The sequence below is a fragment of the Cervus elaphus genome, chromosome 2, assembly GCF_910594005.1.
Source record: "Cervus elaphus chromosome 2, mCerEla1.1, whole genome shotgun sequence".
Classification (NCBI taxonomy): domain Eukaryota; kingdom Metazoa; phylum Chordata; class Mammalia; order Artiodactyla; family Cervidae; genus Cervus; species Cervus elaphus.
The window spans coordinates 23,115,021-23,130,645 of NC_057816.1; the positions used below are offsets into that span (position 1 = coordinate 23,115,021).

The 15,625-nt window shown below is 37.6% G+C and overlaps 1 pseudogene; it reads right to left on the reverse strand.

The window, feature by feature from the left end:
• Positions 1-11,617: 11,617 nt before the first annotated feature.
• LOC122705139 lies at positions 11,618-12,539 on the reverse strand (annotated as a pseudogene).
• Positions 12,540-15,625: the final 3,086 nt, after the last annotated feature.

Sequence of the window (15,625 nt, forward strand, 5' to 3'; positions counted from 1 at the left end):
CTTAGTTATTAAAATTAAATTATAAATGTAACATATCTGTTATTTTCTAACTTCATTTCAAAGTTTTAATTTTTACTGGAAAAAAAAAATGGTCTCCAAGTGATCAAGTTTGAGATCCCTTTAATATAATGAAGGAGCAATGATGAAAATCATCTAGATTTTCTAGAGCAGCAATCATCTAGATTTTCTAGAGTATCATCATTTTATTGGAGTTGTGCATATCCTCCACATGCTTTAGAAGCATGTATCAAATACTATTATGATTTTACTCCCAGTTTTCTATTCTCTGACTAGGAAGACTGTGTCTCCTTTAAATGTCAGAGATTGAAGCCTTCATTAAGATATTGACTATAATTTATTTTGCATCTCTAAATATTTTGCATCAAGCTTCTTTGGGCAAGTGTTTTCTTTTTACTTTAGTTCAATGAAAGCAGCAAATGACAGATCATATCAATATATTTATTTTATAGATGGTGAAATGAAGCTCAGAATGGTTAATGATTTAATGTCACAGCTTCATAAAGAGAAAATCTGGACTAAACAGTTAGCCTTCTAATTTTAAGTCTGCTACTTTTGTAGTTTGTTTACATCCACTTCATTCTATTCTATTTCCTTCAGTACAATCATTAATGAGAAGACATTTTAAATTTGAAGCTTAACATTTGTTTATTCAGGGAAATACATGAATTTCTCTCCTGCTGTTTGTTGCTTTTTTGTTGTTTGCTTGTTTAGGCAAAGAGTTTCATGGGTTTATTTGGGTGCGTAAAGAAGGTCTTTTGGGCTAGTGTATTGGTGAGATGATTGACTCAAATAGGAAGCTACTGTTTTTTTTTTTTTTAATTAAGAAAACTGAATTTGAGATTTTTTTATTAAGAGAATATGTCACGTCATTAGGACAGACCTCAACAAGACACATGGTCAACAAATAAGAGGTCTTGTGTGGAAAGTATTCATGAGCATTAGGAGACAAATGTTGTTCTGAATCTGTATGCTTTCTGTAGAGGACTGTAAGTGTATTTCACTTTCTATAAATCTTTGATAAAGCTATGATGTACATGACTGTAAATTAGTAGTGTTTTGGGAAATGAAGGTGAAAAAAGTTGTGGTCGCATTTGGAACCAGGAAAGAAGAAGGCAGCAGGTACAAGTAATAAAATTGTTAAGAGCATTTGAAACTCAGTTAGGCAATAGGAATTTAGAGAAGAAAAATGATGGATAAAGTCCTTATGTATGACTCCCCTCTCCTTCCTGGAAGGGCCTAGATATATCATGGAGCTCACAGGGTTTCTTTGGATAGGATGAAAGCTCAAGTTATTGGGCTTTTTGAAACAGTTAAATCAACAGAACTGGAGAACTTGAGAACAACTAAATCACTCCTGTTTCTGTGGATTTCCAAGTGCTACTTCCATATGCAGTTCCTGGTACTAAGCCTCAAAGTCCTGCTGGTTAGTATAATGATAGCTTGAAACAAATTTTGGCGAATACACCAAATTTTGGCACTGACTTTACTGAAAAGCATGTTGGATTTTTTTAAAAGGAAAAATACTACCTTAAAAACCCTCAATATGATGTGTGAAGATATAATGAAAATAATTTCCAAGATACTTTAACAATATTAATATATCATTTTCCTAATCTCCACTCAATATTTGGGTGTTGTGAAATTTAGCATAGCTGATTTGTTGCATTTTTTAAATTTTTTAAAAATTTTTTAGTTGTTTGGCATGGCTAAATCTCTGTCTTATGGTTAAAATGACCACTCATCTCCCATCTCCTGACCACTAATATCAACATGCTTCTTTTTCACTGAAACAGTTATATTTATTTAAAATAGTTGATCTTGGTTGGAGTTTCCTTTTTTTTTATTTTTTTATTTTTTATGTTCTGTTTCCAGCTTGTTTCCCCTATAATAACAAAGGTGTGTCTAAGCAAGTTCGTATGTCAAGTCATTTGGAAACGTTTCAGATCTCCATCCACTCACTCTGTTATGTATTTTATAAATATTTGAGGTTTCCCAAGGGTAGGACTTCCCTGGTGGCTCAGTATAAAGAAACCACCTGACAATGCAAGAGACTCGAGCTCAATCCCTGGGTTGAGAAGATCCCTTGAAGGAGGAAATAGCAACCCACGCCAGTATTCTTGCCTGAAGAATGTCATGGACAGAGGAGCCTGGCGGGTTACAGTCTGTGTGGTTGCAAAACAGTTGGCACAACTTAGCAACTGAGCAACAACAACAGCAAATGGTGGGTTAGTGAGGTCACTAATGTTTAATCTCATGAGCTTAAAAATTCAGGTAAATGTGTTCATTTTCAGAGAAGGTAAACTGTCTTGACAATTAATTTTATATTTTACTTATTTGAAAAAATTAATAAATATATTTAAAAATACAGTTTGTAATAATTAAGTGTGGCAATTTAAATTTAAGAGAGGCAAGTTTGCTGATAGTTAATCAGTTTAAGTGCTTTTTATTTTACAATAAGCCTGTCTATCATTTGGATTTTCTTCAAAAGGAGGGAAATCAAGTCAGAGTATTTTACTTGCACAGGTTAGTTTTTCTTAGTAATTTTTGCTTTTTTGAGCCATGTGAATGACACTGACACCTTTTGAGGGAAGGAATTGAAAAGTTGCTGCTGAGCCATGAAAGATACCTGGATTCTTTGCCTCCGGAGGAGAAGAATTCAATCCAGGGCTAGTGATGAGGCTAGATGGCTAAGAGCTTTTGTTGAATAAAGTTTTATTAAAGTATAAAAGATATAGAAAAAGCTTTTGACATAGACATCAGAAGGGGGCAGAAAGAGTGCCCTCCTCCCCCCACCACTAGTCTTTAGCTGGATGTTATATAGCTACTTGATATATATATATATATTCCTATTGCCATTTTATTAATTCCTTGGGGTTGATTTTATAGACCTTTTTTCTTCTCTTATGTTTCCTGACTACATAATTCCCTTTAACATTTGTTGTAAAGCTGGTTTGGTGGTACTGAATTCTCTTAACTTTTGCTTGTCTGAAAAGCTTTTGATTTCTCCATCAATTCTGAATGAGATCCTTGCAGAGTACAGTAATCTTGGTTCTGGATTTTCCCCTTTCATTACTTTAAATATATCCTGCCATTCGTTTCTGGCCTGCAGCATTTCTGCTGAAAGATTAGGTATTAAGCATATGGGGTTTCCCTGAATGTTACTTGTTGATTTTCTCTTGCTTCTTTTAATATTATTTCTTTGTATTTAGCTTCTGTTAGTTTGATTAGTATGTGTGTGCTGTGTTTGTCCTTGGGTTTATCTTATATGGGACTCTTTGGCCTCTTGGTCTTGATTGACTATTTCCTTTTCCATGTTGGGGAAATTTTCAACTATAATCTCTTCAAAAATTTTGTCATATCCTTTCTTTTTCTCTTCTTCTTCTGGGACCCCTGAGATTCCAATATTGTTGTGTTTTATATTGTTCCAGAGGTCTCTGCGACTATCCTCAGATCTTTGCATTTTTTTCATTCATGTATTTCATTTCACTTATTCTCCTCTTTAGAAGCTATTTCCACCTTTTATCTTCCAGCTCACGGATTTGTTTTTCTGCTTCAGATAGTCTGCTATTGATTCATTCTGTAGCATTTTCAATTTCAGCAATTGTGTTGTTTGTGTGCATATGTTTATTCTCTAAGTCTTCTGGATCTTTAATTCATTCTTGCATTTTCTCCATTCTGTTTTCTAGGTTTTTGATCATCTTTACTATCATTATTCTGAATTTTTTTCAGGCAGTTTGCCTATTTCCTCTCCATTTACTTGGACTTCTGTATTTCTAGTTTGTTCCTTCATTTGTGTAGTGTTTCTCTGACTTTTCATTATTTTTCTTAACTTATAGTGTTTGAGGTCTCCTTTTCCTCAGCTTCAAGGTTGAATACTTTCTTCCTTTTGGTTTCTGCCTTTCTAAAGTTGGTCCAGTGGTTTGTGTAATTGTCACATAGGGTGAGATTTGTGCTGAGGTTTTTTGTGTGTTTGTTTGTTTTTCTTCTTATGGGAAAGGCTGAGTGAGGTAGTGAATTTGTCTTCTGATGACTGGGTTTGTACTTTTGTTTTGTCTGTTTTTTAGATGAGGAGTCTTGCACAGGGTGGTACTGGTGGTTGGGTGATGCCAGGTCTTTTATTCAAGTGGTTTCCTTAGTGTGAGTTCTCACTATTTGATTCTCCCTGGTGTTAGTTCTCTGGTAGTCTAGGGTCTTAGAGTCAGTGCTCCCACTCCAAAGGCTCAGGGCTTGATCTCTGGCTAGGAAGAAAGATTCCACAATGGTTTGTTATGGCATTAAGTGAGATAAAACAAATACCCAAAAATGATAAAACAAAGATGAGCTCCAGACAAATGGCAGTTACAAAATTAGGCAAATAATTAAAATAATGGAATATACTCATATACATATACACTGATGAGCAAAGTCAAATCAGTTCAACAAAAATAAAGTACTGTAGATTGACCTGATGAATAAAAGAAATAAAAAAAATATATTTACCAGTTATGAACAAAGTTAACTAAAGCACATACTGGAAAACAAAACTAAAGCAATGTGCCAAGTGTGGAATAAAGCAACGAGAACAAAACTAACAAATATGTTGAGAGGAAAGGAAAGAAAGAAAACAAAGAAAGAATAGGTATGCAAAGTTAAAGACAGTTAGATGAATAAGATTTATATACACTAGAGTTTAACTGCAAGGGGAAAATAACAATTAGAAAGGCAAACAAATAAATAAATATAGAAAAAACATGATAGGTTTAAAAAAATTATAAATTAAAGTTTTAAAAAGAGAAAAAAAAATGTAAGTAGAGAGAAAATAGAAAAAAAAAAAAAAAAGGAAAACTCCACAGAACTGCAAATGCCCGACGCAAAGACAGAGATTTATAGCAACAATAAAAGTTGTGACTGAATATACACATATGCATATATACCCATAAACAAAATTGAGACAGTCCAACAAAAATAAAGTGCAGTAGATTGACCCAGTGAACAAAGGAAACTAAAAATCATATCTACCAAAACAAAACTAACTAAAGCACAAACTAGAAAACAAAAGTAAAGCAAGATTCCAGTTGGGGAATACAGCAATGAAAATAAAATAACATATATGTTGAGAGGAAAGGAAACAAAGAAAAGAAGGAAATAATAGATATGCAAAGTTAAAGAGATAGAAAAGAAGATTTTTATACATTAAAGATTAACTGCAAGGGGACTAGTACAGTAGGAAAAGCAAACAAAGGAATAAATATAGAAGAAATAATAATAAATTTATAAAGTTAAAAATTAAAATTAAGAAAAGAGAAAAGAAAGAAAAAATGGGGGGTGGGGCAGTCCACAGAACTGCAAAAGCCCATTGTAGAGGCAGAGGTTTATAAGAATAATAAAAAAAATGTGACTGAGAAGAAAAAAAAAAAAAGGCTCAAAAGCTTAATCGCATTTCATAGTGTCATAATACCAATAAAGTCGATAACTGCAACAGAGGGGATACAAAGGGGCGGGGTGGGGGGGTAGAAGAAGAAGAAGAAGAAAAAAAAATTGAAAGAATTTAGAGAACAAGTCAACACATGAGAATAATAAATGTTTTTCTTGAGTCACTACTGTCAGAGTCCTTTCCTTCACTGAGAATCACAGTTCACCTTACTTCCCTAGAATGCCCTCCAACACTGTGCTGACCTCTGGACCTGCTCTGGGGCAGCTCAAATACTAATCTGGTCCTACTCATATGTGTTCTTGCCTCCAATGTCCACAGCTATCAGAACTAGTGTGTTTTCTTTTGTGGGAGCTCTCAATGACCTTTTTTATATTCAGACACAGAGTCTGCCTAGATGATCATGTGGACTTAATCTGAAGCCTGTACACTGGTGGGAAGGCTTTTTCCTTAGCCACACTGCCCCTGGGTTTCAATTGCTGTTTTATTTCCGCCTCTGCATGTGGGTCGTCCACTGGGGTTTGCTCCTGAGTCTGCCCTGGAGGACTTGGGTTTGCCCTTGTGAGGGCCAGGTGCGGAGGTGGTGCAGCTGCTTGGGGCCTAGGGGTCCTGGCAGCACCAGGTCCTCAGGGGAGTTGGCAGCTAGGGCAGCAGAAAATATAGTGCTCTAGAAGGGTAAGGCAATCAGTATTGGCCAATATACTTTAGTATTCTTTCCTGGAGAACCTCCTGGACAGAGAAGCCTGGCAGGCCACAGTCGATAGGGTTGTAAAAAGTTGGACACGGCCAAAGAAAAGCGGCTCACATAGATACAAGGGTTTTTTTTTTTTTTTTTTTGCCTGTGGCAGCACTGCCCCAGTGAGAGTTGAGTGTGAAGGTAGTTCAGCTGCTTGTGGGTGCCAAATGTGCAGGCACACGGACTGCCTCCACCACAGGACTTATGGCCCTATCAAGTCTTTTTTTCAAGCCTCTTGTAGCTGGCGACCAAAAGTCCTCTTTGGCCAGTCTTCCTCTGTAGCTCTGCCCATTCAGGCACTTAGAGGGCTCCCTTACCTGGGGTCCTTTTCTGTTGTTCGGCACATCAGACACAAAGAGGGCCCCCCTGGCTGGGGTCCTACTCTGTAGTTCATTGTGTCTGGTGTTTTATGGGCCAGCTTCTCTACTGTTCAGCTGCCGATGCTGGCCTATGGGGAGAGAGAGGTTATAGTGATGGTTCCACCCCCTACACGTGACTCAGCAGTATCCCCTTGCTTCCATGGCTGCCCAGGTCTCCTCCACAGGCATTTCCCACCACAATCTCCTCCCTCACATCCCCTCAATCTGTCTGCAATCAACAGCAGCCCACTCGCCCTGGGATTGCTCCACAATCCCTAAACTCTAGCTGCCAGCTACTGTGCCTTCCATGAGACCTGCATCCCTGTCTGGAGTATGTATGGTTGCAGCTAGGGCTGTCTGAGTCTTATTCCATTTAGGCTGCCACAGATCAGCTGTTTCTCTCTCAACCTTAAATGTTTCTCCTCTGACTCAGACAATTGCCCCAATGTGGTGATGGGACCCCTGCTTCAGTTCCCCCACCCACCAAGGGCAGGTCCAATCCTACTAACACTCCTGTTTTGCTCCCTAGTTTCTTCATTCTACTGAGTTTTGTATGGTTCTATATATTTTGTCCACTGGTCAAGTACTCCTGTCTTCTCTCAGCTGATGTTTTGCATGTGCTTCTGTATCGGAAGGTGTATTCCTGACGTGTCTGTGAACAGAGATGAACTCCACATCCACCTACTCCTCTGCCATCTCATTCTCTCCTGACCTCCTTTAATATTCAAAGAAACAGTACAAAAGGAAGGTGATAGTTTTCCTATCCAGATTATTTTAAATCCATTATTTTGTAAAGGACACTATAGAATGTTGACAGAATTATTATTAGACATACCTGTGTATGATAACTAGCTTTACACCTCCTAATTTTCAGCACTGCTATGCTCTTTTCTAAAGTACTGCCTTAAATGTTGATACCCTGACCATTTAAATGTTGAATAGTAACAATTGTAACTTCACAAAGTAATTATAAGAATTAAATGAGAAAAATAGAGTGGGATATTTAGTATATTAAATATAGTTAATATTAATAATATTAGTATATTTAATAAAAATAGAGTGGAATATTTAATATATGTATGACAAAGGCCCATAGAGTCAAAGCTATGGTTTTTCCAGGAGTCATGTATGGTTGTGAGATTTGGACCATAAAGAAAGCTGAACACCAAAGTAGTGATGTTTTTGAAATGTGGTGTGGAGAAGACTCTTGAGAGTCCCTATGAATGCAAGGAGATCAAGCCAATCAATACTAAAGGAAATCAATCCTGAATCTTCATCGGAAGGACTGATAGTGAAGCAGAAGCTCCAATGCTTTGACCACCTGATACAAAGAACTGACTCATTAGAAAAGGCCCTGATGCTGGGAAAGATGGAAGACATGAGGAGTAGGGGACAACAGAAGATGAGATGGTTGGATGAGATCACTGACTAGATGGACATAAGTTTGAGCAAGCTCTGGGTGTTGGTGATGAACAGGGAAGCCTGGCATGCTACAGTCCATTGGATCACAAAGAGTTGGACATGACTAAGCGACTGAACTGAACTGAACTGTTTTAATATATTGGATGGTAGACAGCAAGTACTTGAAAATGTTACTTGTTTTTAAAATTATCACATCATGAAATATTGTATATGTATTTTATTGTATATATGTGTGTATATATATATATATATATATATATATAATATATGTATATACACATCAATACTAGGTCCTTGATGTAAATGACAACTCTATTTCTTTTTAATATCTACATTGTCTACTCACTTTGAAAACTTTCAAGTAGCTTGATCTCACAGAACTACACAAATTAAAAATCGTAGACAAAATTTGTGTACTTCTTTCTGCTTCATCATGATTTTACTTATACATTAATGTTTCATATACAATCCAAAAAATATCTTTAATTTGGGGTATGATATATCCTACCTTCCTTGGTGGCTCAGATGGTAAAGAATCTACCTGCAATGCTGGAGACCTGGGTTCAGTCCCTGGGTTTGGAAGATTCCCCTGGAGAATTAAATGGCTACCCACTCCAGTATTCTTGCCTGGAGAATCCCCATGGACAGAGGATTCTGGCATGATACAATAAATGGGGTCACAAAGAGTAAGAAATGACTGAGCTACTAAGAACACACACACACACACACACACACACACACACACCTTCAATTACAGTTCCTCTGATTCAATACGATTTTAGAGATGTTATTTACCCATTCTGGAGTTCAGTTCCTACATCTGGAAAAATGTGAATGGTATTCAACATGTTGAGATGTTAATATAGCCAATTAATAATGTACAAAATTTTTAAAGAGAATTTATTGGCACATAGTCAGAAACTAAACAATGTAACTTATTTTGTTACTTTTCTTTACAGAACTGGTTTTGAGTCATGATATAGTTCTGTCTCACATTGTACTTTCAGAGTTTAACATGCCTCACTTAACAAGCTGTGTTAAATACCTCTGTTTTAACCAGAACAAGGGCTACAAATAGGTAGGAAACTTTAGTAGAAAGGCTAAGAGTAATCTATTGGTTTGGAGTAGGTATTTTAGATAATCCTGGGACTAAGCAACCAAAGACAATTCAAACAGATAGATGACCAATGACAGTGATAGCTGATAGCTTCCAAATGGATGTCTGAGATGAGAGGTGGCAATAGAGTTAGAAGAGTTTGGCTCCAGAGATGTAATTAAGCATGGTCAAGGCACAGAGTAAAATTAATGGAGTCTGGAGGAAAGGATCAGGACTCTATCTCCTTAAAGTCCTGAAACAGAAGAGAGAAGTCCAGTTCTGGGAAGAGTTCCAGTTGGCAATGAAGGCAAACCACCTTATTTAGGAAAGCAAAGTAGGAATGTGGGATCCAAAAATTATTACTGAATGAGTAGAAAACATGACTTCTGCCATATTTTCTCTGTTTGATAAAAACTCTTTAGGGAACAAGGGTTTGTTCCATTCCAGCTTCATCCCAAGAGCCAGAAGATGTATCTGCCCTTTTGATTCTCAAGATACTGGATAGATTAGAAATAACTGACAGGGGCTTCGCTGGTGATCCAGTGGAAAAGAATCCACCTGCCAATGCAGGAGACATGGATTTGATCCCTGATCCAGGGAGAAACCACATACCATGGAGCAACTAAGCCCACAGTAAGAGAAGTCACCATGAAAGGCCCACACATCCCAACTGGAGAGTAAGCCCCACTCACTGCAACTAGAGAAAATCCCATGGAGCAACAAAGACCAGCACAGCCAAAAAATAAATAACTAAATAAAAGGAATAGCTGACAGATTTGTTACTGAGGTTCTGCTTCCTCAAATTAATAACAAACAAACAAAAAAACTCATCTGGGACTCAGAACTTCTTCTGTTCAACAAATGAACTGTTGATTCCATATAGTCAATCCCCAGCTAACTCTTGTTTTCTCCTTACCTTCCCTGAATCTACTTTACTTTCACTGTTGGAAAATGCTTTGCGAAAACTTATCCTAGCATGATGGAGGGAGGGATGTTTTTGCTAAATCTGATTTTAAACACAGAGAAATGAGAGCCTGACTTGCTTAGTATAAAGTTTCACACAGGAAATATTTTAACTGGGTCTTTAGTGGGCTTCCCTGATGGCTCAGACTGTAAAGAATATGCTTCCAGTGTAGGAGACCCAGTTTCCATCCCTGGGTCGGGAAGATCCCCTGGAGTAGAGATCTACTCCCCTGGAGTAGAGAAATACCATTCCAGTATTCTTCTCTGGAGTTTTCCATGGACTGAGGAGCCTGGTGGGGTACAGTCCATGGGGTCACAAAGAATCAGACATGACTGAGCAACTAACAGTGATGAGAATGAAATTGTTCTACTAAAGACTCTGGAAGGAGCATTTCTGTTAGAATAAAAGGCACAGGGTTTAAGAGAAATGAGCAGGAAAAATGTTCTTCCCTTTAAAAACACGCATCAGCTCATCACCCTGATATGAGCTTTTAAACACAATGTTGTGACTGGTTCAAGTGTGGGAGAATCCCTGACTAAACTCTGATCCTGAAAATAAACAAAAGGAGAGCCAACTGGCCTCTACCTCTTCTTCTTCTCATCCCAGAGCCCATTTAACTTCTCATCACATCTTTCTCTTCACATTACCCCCTTCTCTTTTAATCACCACTCACTCTCTTCCCTTCCAATCACTCCGTTCTCTTCCCATCACTGCCTTCTATTCTCATCTCACCCTTCACTTTCCTTCAAATTTCTGCCTAGGCTAGAATAGCACATATCTTATGCTGAGCTCATTAGACAGAGGAAAAAAGGAAGTTAGAGGGGCAGCACTAAAGTCACAGCTTTCTGGTAAGCAGAGTATCCAAAACCATGGAACAATAGCAGCTTAGATTTTACATGGACTGCTGGTTGTGCTTGGGATTATAAAGACAACCTAAAATTTCTAATACTGAAAAACAACAGAGCTAGTCACCCCTTCACAGACGCCCCCTGGCTACCTTCTTCACATTCTCTTTCATCTATTCTTCACATTCTCTTTCATCTACGACTTCAAATCACAGTCAAGGCTTATTTTCAGGTTGAAGACCAATAGACAGTCTTTGTGGGTGATACAGCACATTGATACCTCTGATTCAGTCATTAGGAGATAAAGGGCCTGAGGTCTCACCCAGAGGTCTTTTTCCTCTACACAATTTCTTTTCATTTCAGAGGTCACAGAGTACCACTGGAAGCCATATGGTTGAAACCTTCCCATTTTTCTACAATCCCTAGACCATCAAATGAGGGCTTATCTGATGCAGACATTTGAGAGGTTAATCATATAATCATGTCAGCCAAGATGAGGAAGTGCTAGGGTAAGGAAGAAGGGAACAGGAGAGGATTAGGAGGAGAGGAAGACAAAGAGTGAGCGACAGAAGGCCTAGGTTTTTCATTGCCAAATGGGAGCAGTAGGATATCCTATTATCCCTCCTGAGCAGGGTAATTTATTAGTTATGTGACCTGGAGCAATTCACTTCATATCTTCTAATCTTAGCTTCTTCATCTGTAAAAGGGAGCAGAGACAATATCTCTGTGCAAAGTCCTCCATAAGCAATACGATATGACCTCTATCACTTCTCATGAATGAGGGCCATCTCCTCTAGCACCTTCCTCAGAGAATATTTCACTTCCTTATTTCTCAAACTGTAGATCAAGGGGTTTAGCATGGGGGTGACAAGGTTATTCAGGACCTGAACAGTTGCATTAAGCCAGGGGTTAGGGGTGGGCTGCAGGTAGATGAGAACCACTGGCATAAAGGAGAGGAGGATGGCAGTGAGGTGGGCACTGCAGGTGGAGAAGGCACGCCGTTGGCCTTCGGTCGATCGGATTTGAAGAATGGAGTAAACGATGCAGCTATAGGAGGTGAGGATGAGAAGGAAGCAGCTGAGGGGCATGAGACCCACACTGATGAACCCCACCATCTCTAGTGCCGAGGTGTCTGCACAAGCCAGCTTTAGCATCACTGGGATATCGCAGAAGTAATAGTCCACCTCATTGGGGCCACAGTAGGGCAATTGGAATGTGAGCGTAGTTGGAAAGGTGGCCTGAATACACCCCAAAAACGAGGTGCCCATGGCCAGGATGGCACACACTCTGTGACTCATGATTATTGTGTAGCGCAGAGGGTAACATATGGCAACAAAGCGATCATAGGCCATTACCGTGTACAGGAAACATTTGGTACAACCCAGGAAGTGGTAGAAGAAGAGCTGGGACACGCAGCCTGAGTAGGAGATGGCTCGGCTGTTCCCTGAGAGGTAGAAGAGCATCTTGGGGGAACTCACAGAGGGAAAAAATATGTCACACACAGACAGTTTACACAGGAAGAAGTACATGGGAGTGTGCAGCCGAGCAGAGGAGACAATCGCCAGTAGGATGAGCAGGTTCCCCATAAGGGTGAAGATGTAGAAGGACAGAAACAGGACAAAGAGCATGGTCTGTGTGCAGGATGCCCAGCAGAATAAACTCAGTCACCAGTGAGGCGTTCCTCATCTGTGTTAGAATGTTGGACTTCAACATAGAATACAGGTCTCCAAAGTGTCAGCACTGATGTCAAACTGAGAAGCTATTTAATAAAGGATAAGCAATTATTTAATTATCACCTTATGTGTCCTTCTAGCAGGTGTAATTTACAAAGCATCATTAATAAACTAAGTACTTTTAAAGCAACATTATAAATATATAAAGTGACTTTATTGAAATTATTCCATTTAAGTGAAATTATTCCATATGAAAATGCTTTAATTAAAATAACAGCTTTTGACTAGTTGCAAGTGTTATGCTAATTTCTTTTATTTTTAAATTTGAGTCTCAGAAACAACCTTATTCAGTTAAAGAAGACATAAAAAGCATGGAGAGTTTTTAGTAACCTGATCATGTAGCTAGAAAATAACTGATCTGAGATTAAAACTCATGTTTGCAGAGTCAAATTTCTAACTTTTCTACTGTGAAAGCTCCCAGGAATTTTTACTTAGAGAAGCTGAGACTTGATTTTCATCTTCAAGTAATTGAAGAGCTGCTATGTAGATGTGCTGGGTGCTCATCCATAGCAAATAATGTATACAAAAGTGGAACTAAATCTAAACTAAGAAGTTAGATTTTATTTCAGTATAGGAACAAGCTAATGGCTAAGTTGCCTTGTTAAGTGTTGTGTTCTCATCATGATAAGGGTTTGATTATTTATAGGGTGATATTCTTTCAGATATGAAGAACTTGCATTCCCAATTTAAATGCAATTTTTTCCCACCTGCACCCTTAATATCCTCTGTAATTCTTTGCCTTTATTGCTTTGTTCATTTTCTCAAATATATCTGAAGAGGCACAAATTTAACAAGTGATTCTCCTAGTGAGCAGATGACTTTGATTTAAATATGATAAATCTATCTGCCTCTATAACAATAAGAATTATGAATTTAGTCATAAAAGTTACAATAACAACTTACTACCATTCTTAATGTATCTTAATAAAAGATAGACACATGCCATGGGGAAGGCCAGAATGCCACTAAGCGAGTCCTTTAAAATGACAGAAACTCTTTGGGATGCTTTTGTGTTTGGTGTGTAGTTTTTTATTTTTCTTTAAAGCAAGTAGGAACCTGCTGTATAGCAGAGGGAGTTCAGGTCGGTGCTCTGTGATGACCTAGAGGTGTGGGATGGGAAGGTAAGAGGGAGGCTCAAGAGGGAGGGAACATGTCTATGTATCTGATTCATGCTGTGATATAGCAGAAAGTAACACAACATGCTTGTAAAGTAATTATAATCCAATTTTTAAAAAATATAAAAATTAATTAAAAGAGATAAAGCCTGAGTTATGTTAATAGAAATATGTCCAGGCACTACTGAATACTTCATGTACATTACAACCTTTAGTCCTTACTACAATTCTCTGAGGCAGGTAGGGTTAATTCCTGTTTACATTAGGAAACTGAGGCACAAAGAGTTTAAGAAAATTGACCAAGTTCTTACATCTGTTAGATGGTAGAGTTGGCTCTCCCACAAAGAACAATAGGAGCATCTGCTGAGTTACTAATTCTGCCTTTCTAACATTCATTCAAAATAATACCTTTAAAATAAAGATATGTTTATATTTCTTATTTGTTATAATGTAATTTTATGATCTCTTAATTCTTGCAAAATCCTTGTGAAGTAGTGGTAATGAATCCCAATTTCTAAAAAAGAACACTGACATTCAGAAAGTTAGAAACTTTACTAAAACTGAAAAGTGAAGAGCAAGTCATACTCAAATCTGATTCCAAGTTTAGTGTTCTCCCCCCGCCAAAAAGAAAAGACAATACAGAAGCAAATTGCCCGTTTATGACTGAAAACCCACTCACAGATTCATTCTTATGATTTGGAGAAGTCTTCCAGGCACCCTAGAACCATTAACTGTCTTTATCTACTATTCACTGAAACGTTTATGGTACTAGATTGTAGCTCCAGAGAGGGAGGTGAGTCTCTCAATACCATATTATATTTCAATAGGTCCCATAGCTACAGAGAAATTTCATTTCCTGAGGATGATTCCCAAGGGAATATCGCAGATTATGGTGCAATATCAGTGAAAATTTTCATCATTAAGAAATACCAGCCTGTCCCTTTATTTCACTTCTATTTATGAGTTGCAATATTTTTTAAGTTTTGCAGATATTTTCCCCACCCAACTGGCCTGAAATGGTCTCACTCGTAGAAATAAATCCTACCTCTATAATTGGGAGTTGAAGTTTCACTTGTGCAAGTCTGTGTATTTATAGTAACACAAAAGCATTTATATAAAATAAGTATTCACGTTTTACTTATTTCATAAGTGCATGGGTGGGTGGTAGAAATTGGTCAAGAAAATCAAAGAGGAAAAAGTCAAGCATGGTTCTTTGAACCCTGATACTTTAAAGACTGATGAATTGAATGTGTATCAGAAGGGAAGGATACATTTTCATGATTCTTACATGTGAAACGTTATACATATGGAAAAAATATCCAAATTTGGAAAGGAAAATCTAGGGTTCACTCTAGGTATTGTGGATGATGGTATAGATTTGTATGTTATCCTCTCCAGGATAAAAGCTGAAACTCTGAATGAGCATGCTGCAGAATTAATACCAATTAATGCCATAGTTCTTCTTCCCTTGGTTTATAGACATCAAGCATTCCTGAAAAGCAAAAAGAAGATAAGCTGATCTGGCTAAATCTTCATAATAGATGATATATCCTTATGATTCTAACCAACATCACGGAGACAGTTGAGTGTAGTGTATCTTGCACAATTCAGAAAAGGAAAGTTTCACAAACATTTAAGTACAAAACTTTAATTATTATAATACCTACCTTCCCTAAATGTCTCTCATTTTGTCATTGTAAAAACTCATTTATAATAATAAATGTCTAATTTCATCAACAAAAGAGGCTGCAGGGGCAAACACTGTTATTTGCCATTATAAGTCATCTTCTTTCCACATTTCATAAACTATAACATCTCAAATGTTATACACATTTCCAACTATTCCTGAGATACCATTGGTCCATAACAACTTGTCTTAGTGTGCTAATGTAAGAGTGTAGCATCTATTATAAATCATGTTATT